Below are 6,981 nucleotides of genomic sequence, written 5' to 3'. Positions count from 1 at the left end.
AACTGTATATTATCCAGTGTGCAAAAGGTACTCTGTCTAAATTGTTATTAAAATGTCAATTATGATCGCATCACTTTTAAAGTTGGGTATTTAATCTGAGAAAATAAGCTATGTCTATACCCTCCTCCTGTGTTATAGAGATTTCGGGTTTAATTTCTTTTCTGATCTACAACTACTGGCTGCTAAGTACATGAGACTCTACTTGATTCTAATGTAATAAATCAGACCGTTGTTACAACTTATCTTCAAAAGTTTACATGCTTTTCCTCTTGGTCAGCTGAAAATATTAAAAGCCACCCTTTATCTTTAATCATTGTTCTTTTATATGCAAATTGCATAGAACAGCATTGGTGACTTTATAATTTTGGTATTCCCTGACCTTCTGAATTCATGCATTTTATTACAGGTTTGAGCGTGACTGATGGTGGGAAGATTCAGGAAAATTTAGTTGGGCTTCCTAGGTACAGGAGATTATAGCTAAAACAGCTCCATTCCAGTGACCAGAGATCCCAACAAGGATGGGGAAATGTTGATGAGAGGAGAACAAACAATTCTCAGAGAACTGTGGAGTCATATAACAATGGCGTTGCAAGGCATTGAAGTAACCCTTTAATCCACAGTGACAAAGAAATCAATCATCTGGACACATGAAACCAGTTGTTTTCTCAGAGTACTGTTGGGCAAGAACCCTGCTCTGAGTTGAGTCTCGTACTACGTCTGCTTTCCAGGTTGTACCATTCCTACTTGAGGTTAGAGAAGGAGAGCCAAAGAAGGGAGAGATAAGGAGCAGAAGAAATGTCCACTTGGGGAAGTGGCTTTAATGGAATGCAGCTCAGATTTTACTTCATGGAAAAGAGATCAGTCAATGTAACCAACAACTAAATGTAACTTGATTGCTTAAAAGCTAGTGGAGATTTACAAACTCTTTGGGTTATTTCCTCTGAATTGCAATAGATTTTTATACAGCTTTTACAGTTGAAGGCATCTTGGCTTGAAAAACTAATTGACTGGGTAATTTTAAGCTGTTCTGTTTTACATCTGTGAAAAGTTAATAAATTGCATCTCTTTTCTTTACAAAACAAAGTATTTTCCAAATAATTTAGAATTTAGATATTGCCCTCCCTTGAATATTACAAACAAATTCTACGTGCTTGGGACTTAAAACAGCAAGTTGACTAGTTGCTGGAGTTGTGAGAATAATCACCTGAGTTCAAAACACCTGGGATCCTCATCAATTCTTGGAAAACACTGCCATCATTGTCCTTTGGCAGTGTGAGCTAATTGTAGAGTTACTGTGCAATAACCCTTTATTTAGGTCTAATAAAATCATAACCTCTTTGGAAAGAACGGTGCTTACCCATTGGATTCTTGCATACACTTAATAATTTCTGCTTTAAAAAAAGAAGAGAATAGAAACTCTTCTATTGCTAACAGAAGAAAATGTATACTAAAGGGCTATAGCTAGAATATTTATTGAGGAAGATTATGCAGTGTATGTGCATGCATGTATGTGTGTTTGTGTGTGTGTGTGTGTACACATACTGCTGGAAGTGAGTAGGCATGTTGTTCTGAAAAGGATAAACTTTTAAGGGCCTAGAACCGAGAGTTGTGATGAGGATGTACATGGGGGAATGTATTTGGTTCTGGGGAGGACAGCTTGTCTCCATCTCATTTTAACATAATAGACAGTAGGCAGCATAGCCAAGTTTCCCCAAATGGCTACTGCTGTGGCCTAAATACCCCTTCTTTCTTTCTCTTTCCTTAATGCCCTGGCCAGAACGTCCAATACTATGTTGAATAGGACTGTTTGCTTGTTTGTAGGCTGTCTCTTTTTAAACACATGAGCCATCTTAATGATCCGTCAATCCAATGAGATTTTTTAAAACATTCAGCAAAAAACCCTTCAGGATACAAAATCAATAGGCAAAAATCACAAGCATTTGTATACACTAATAATAGACAAACAGAAGCCAAATTGTAAGTAAACTCCCATTTACAGTTGCTACAAAGAGAATAAAATGCCTAGGAATGCAGCTAACAAGGGATGTGAAACCTCTTCAAGGAGAACTACAAATCACCGCTCAAGGAAATCAGAGAGGATACAAACAAATGAAAAAACATTCCATGCTCATGGATAGGAAGAATCAATATTGTGAAAATGGCCATACTGCCCAAAGTAATTTATAGATTCAATGCTATCTCCATCAAACTACCATTGACTTTTTTCACAGAATTAGAAAAAAACTACTTTAAATTTCATATGGAACCAAAAAGGAGCCCGTATAGCCAAGACAATTCTAAGCCAAAAGAAAGCTGGAGGCATCATGCTACCTGACTTCAGACTATACCACAAGCCTACAGTAATCAAAACAGCATGATACTGGTACCAAAAGAGATATGTAAACCAATGGAACAGAATGGAGGCTTCAGAAATAATGCGACAAATCTACAACCACCTGATCTTTGACAAATCTGTCAAAAACAAGCAATGGGGAAAGGATTCCCTATTTAATAAATGGTGTTGGGAAAACTGGTTAGCCATATGCCAAAAACTGAACCTGGACCCCTTCCTTACACCTTATACAAAAATTAACTCAAGATGGATTAAAGACTTAAACATAAGACCTAAGCCCATAAAAACCCTAGATGAAAACCTAGGCAATACTATTCAGGGCTTAGGCATGGGCAAAGACTTCATGACTAAAACACCAAAAGTAAAAACAACAAAAGCCAAAATTGACAAATGGGATCTAATTAAACTAAAAAGATTCTGTACAGCAAAAGAAACTATCATCAGAGTGAACAGGCAACCTACAGAATGGGAGAAAATTTTTGCAATCTATCCATCTTACAGAGGGCTAATATTCAGAATCTACAAAGAACTTAAACAAATTTATAAGAGAAAAACAACCCCATCAAAAAGTGGGCAAAGAATACGAACAGACAATTCTCAAAAGAAGACATGTGGCCAAGAAACATATGAAAAAAAGCTCATCATCGTTGGTCATTAGAGAAATGAAAATCAAAACCACAATGAGATACCATCTCATGCCAGTTAGAGTGGTGATCATTAAAAAGTCAGGAAACAATAGATGCTAGAGAGGATGTAGAGAAATAGGAATGCTTTTACCCTGTTGGTGGGAGTGTAAGTTAGTCTAACCATGTGGAAGACAGTGTGGTGATTTCTCAAGGATCTAGAACCAGAAAAATCATTTGACCCAGCAGTTCCATTACGAGATATATACCCAAATTATTATAAATCACTCTACTATAAAGACACATGCACATGGATGTTTACTGCAGCACTGTTCACAAAAGTAAAGACTTGGATCGAACCCAAATACCCATCAAGGATAGACCAGATAAAGAAAATGTGGCACATATACACCATGGAATGCTATGCAGCCATGAAAAAGCATGGGTTCATGTCCTTTCTTTGGACATGGATGAAGCTGGAAACCATCATTCTCAGCAAACTAACACAGGAACAGAAAAGCAAACACTGCATGTTCTCACTCATAAGTGGGAGTTGAACAATGAGAACACATGGACACAGGGAGGGGAACATCACACACCAGGGCCTGTTGTGTGTTGGGGACTAGGGGAAGAATAGCATTAGGAAAAATACCTAATGTAGATGATGGGTTGTTGGGTGCAGCAAACCGCCATGGGATGTGTATACCTATGTAACAAATCTGCACGTTCTGCACATGTATCCCAGAACTTAAAGTAATTTTTTTTTAAGTTACTTATTAAAGAAAACAAAAAAAAGTGGAAAAAAACCAACCAAACAAAAAACTTTAACTGGGAAAGAAGACAGAGAGACAGAAAACTATTTATAATACTGTTTTGGAAAACATCTCCACCTATTGTAACACTATTAATCCTGTAAGTGTCAATGATTTCATAGGTGGGCAAATCTCACTTCCTTGATAAAGCCTGTCCTGGACCCTTTGACGGTCTCCTTCCATCTCTGATGTCCACTAGCATCTGTTGTATTACTCTCTCGTCAATGAATCTCATCACATTTCAATCTCATTGTTGCTCTTCATTTAAATCTTTAGTTACAGTTTAACTTTGCCCGCTTGTAAGTAAGCTCACAGTTTAGTTGAGGGGAAGACACTATCTCATGTATCTTGCTATTTCTTAGCATGACAACAAGCTTAGAAATGTCTAAAAAATATGTCCGTTGATTTGATTTGCTGTAGAATAACTTCAGTAAAGAAGCAATTTTGCTGACTTCCACAGCAGTAAACAGCCATTAGTTTGTTATTGTGAGGTTGCCTAAGGCCAGGTTTTCAGACTAAAAGTGAGTGTGAGCCATCTATCAAGGAAACAGAATTATTTGGCACAATAAACATTTTAGTGTACATTTGGCCTAGAGGAAACTTTTTGCCTATCTGTATGGCCCAAATTCTTCAAATAACGACTTATTCCCTGTGTTTATATTTCTGGTTATCAGGGAAATCTAAGTCTAATCTAAAAAGACAGAAAATGCACTCTATATGTGGACTAATGGTGAGTGAAATGCAAGAAAAATTTTGAGAGCATCTCTGAGAAAAATATCCGTAAACATTCCAACATGAGTCCAGGGCTCCAGGACTTAGATCTTGGGGTGGAGCTTTACACTCAGCTCTGTAAATGATTAAAATTACAGGTTGCTCACAGCATCAACCTCCTGTGTGCAGCAATGTTTCTGCTCACAACATCTGCTACGGTGAGGAGAGGCGAGTGCTGCCATCCAGCGTGCCTCAAGACCCTGGGAAGTTTCAAGAGTTGTTAATCAGTTGATTTCATGTTTTTAGGCTAATTCCATTTCCTACTCTGAAGACTGAAAGAAAAACATCAGTGCTTAAACAAACAGCTTAGGATTCTTGCTTTTATCTTAGAGAATGTGATTATTAATGGCTATTTTAGAAGTGCTTTTAAATTTGGAGGCCCTTTCCCCCCCTCTCCTTTTTTATTCACAAATCCTGAAGCTACAACCAGTCAGTCTTCTCCCCTTTCTTCCAGACTCTTCCCTCATGGTATTTCAGACCCTCAGGCAAGTCTTTCATCCTCTTTCTGTACGCCGCAAAATAAAGGAGCCAGTATGAGGCCTGGAGCTTTTGGTGTGTGTCAGAGGAAGGGATCCAGACTTCTTTAATGCAGCAGCACCCATTGGTCAATCCATCTTACTCCTTTTCCTAACCAACAGCCATCCCCTGACAAAGTCCCTTGGTGCTCCTTTCCTTGAAACCAAGGCCCATGGAGGTCAGACAGCCTCTCTAGCTTTGCCAAGCATCACTCAGCCTCAGCTGAAGTAATGCTTACATATATGATCTTTCCATGCCATTTAAAATATGTAATGGATACTGTGAAAACAATAGGCATATTCAAGCTCCAATGCTGTGCGCAAATGAGAGAAATATTCCAATACTCATATCAGAGCCTAATAGGTATAATTTTGCTCCTGATCGAGTAATGTGCAGCAGCTTTCCCCAGACTGCTGGGTAAAACAAAGAAGTGGTTGTCAACCTTTTTGGAATCAGATGTTAATGATATTTCGTGTCTTTGTTGAGTCTGTGGAAAGTAGCTACTGCACCTAGAAGGGAAATGACTTCCATACCAACCACCCTCAGCCAAAGTCATTCGGACTGGGAAAGCTGGACTGGGTCCATATTTACATTTCAGAAAGAGGTGTGAAAGAAGATTTCAAGACAGAATTGACTGAGCAGCCTCCCGTTCACCTTCCCCTATGTCCAATCTTATCAATGCCATGAGGGGTCTTATGATTTCCAACATATAGAAAGGGAGGATGTAATGTAAACAAAGGCCCGATGTGTTTTGGCAAAGGAGGAAAGTGTTTTCTGTGTTTTGTGTATTTTTGGAAACCTCTGAAATCCCAAAGTCATACATCTTCCAAGGTTTGGAGGAGGATTTATTCAAGCATTGCCTGTTCTCAGCAGCTTGGAGAGCCGTGACTTTACTGCATCTTTTGTAGCAAGGAATGTCTTGGTCTTTTTCTCGGAGCCAGCAGTAAAGATTGGCTGTAGTCGCTGAATGGTTTGCTTTCTGCTTCTTCCCACACCCTCCTTTTGCCTCACTACTATTAGGTTTTCATTTCAAGAGAATTCTTTTTTCATTTGTTTTAGGGAAAGGTCTGAATTCCAATTTCAAGTCCATTTAAAAGTAGGGCCTCTTGGTACTATGTTCCAGCTGCTGGGGATTAGGCCATTTTTTTTTTCTTTTTTGCTTTTTTTTAAACCATAATGTATATATATGTAGGATTTTAATCTTAAATCTTTAGACATTGTAAAACTATTAGGATTCTGTCAGAAGGCACTGTGAGGGTTGGATTTGCATCTTTTACGGAAGAATACAAGCCTTTCTAAAATTTTTAAAAATAGAAAACAAACCACAAAACACTTTTGAAATCCCACTTTCACAGTGGTAGTGATGCATGTTTATATAAAGGTATTCTTGACGTTGTCCAAGTTAAAATCAGGGAATGTTTCTCCCATCATGTGTGCTCACCTATGAAGACTATACCAGTTCACCTCTCTAACAGTGAATATTTTATGACAAAAATTAAGTCACAAGCAATATGTGTGCCCATATGGAGCATCTTATGTGGAGAGATGCACCCATGTCAGAGAATGCCATGTAAGTTCTACAATGCTTTTTAGGCGTGATTGTGATTGTACATTGTGCTGATTAGACGTTTTCCACATTTGGTCCATTAATGGGATTTTGGTACAACTAATTCAATCACTTCAGTTATTTTAAAGTCTGATTCTGATTCCTGCATCTCAGTGTCTTGCTACTCAAAATAAAGTTTGTTAACCAGCAGTATCAGGAGCACTGGAAGGCTTGAGGAAATGCAGATTCTTGGACTCCAAATAAGACTTCCTGAATCAAGTGCCAGAGCTGCTGGTCCACCGACTACTCTTCACTAGTAAGGAGACAGTGGGTCTTAAGTTAGGTGTTCAGGTCATTTTC

Source organism: Saimiri boliviensis, chromosome 15 (assembly GCF_048565385.1).
Source record: "Saimiri boliviensis isolate mSaiBol1 chromosome 15, mSaiBol1.pri, whole genome shotgun sequence".
Lineage (NCBI taxonomy): Eukaryota > Metazoa > Chordata > Mammalia > Primates > Cebidae > Saimiri > Saimiri boliviensis.
This window is presented reverse-complemented; position numbering follows the sequence as displayed.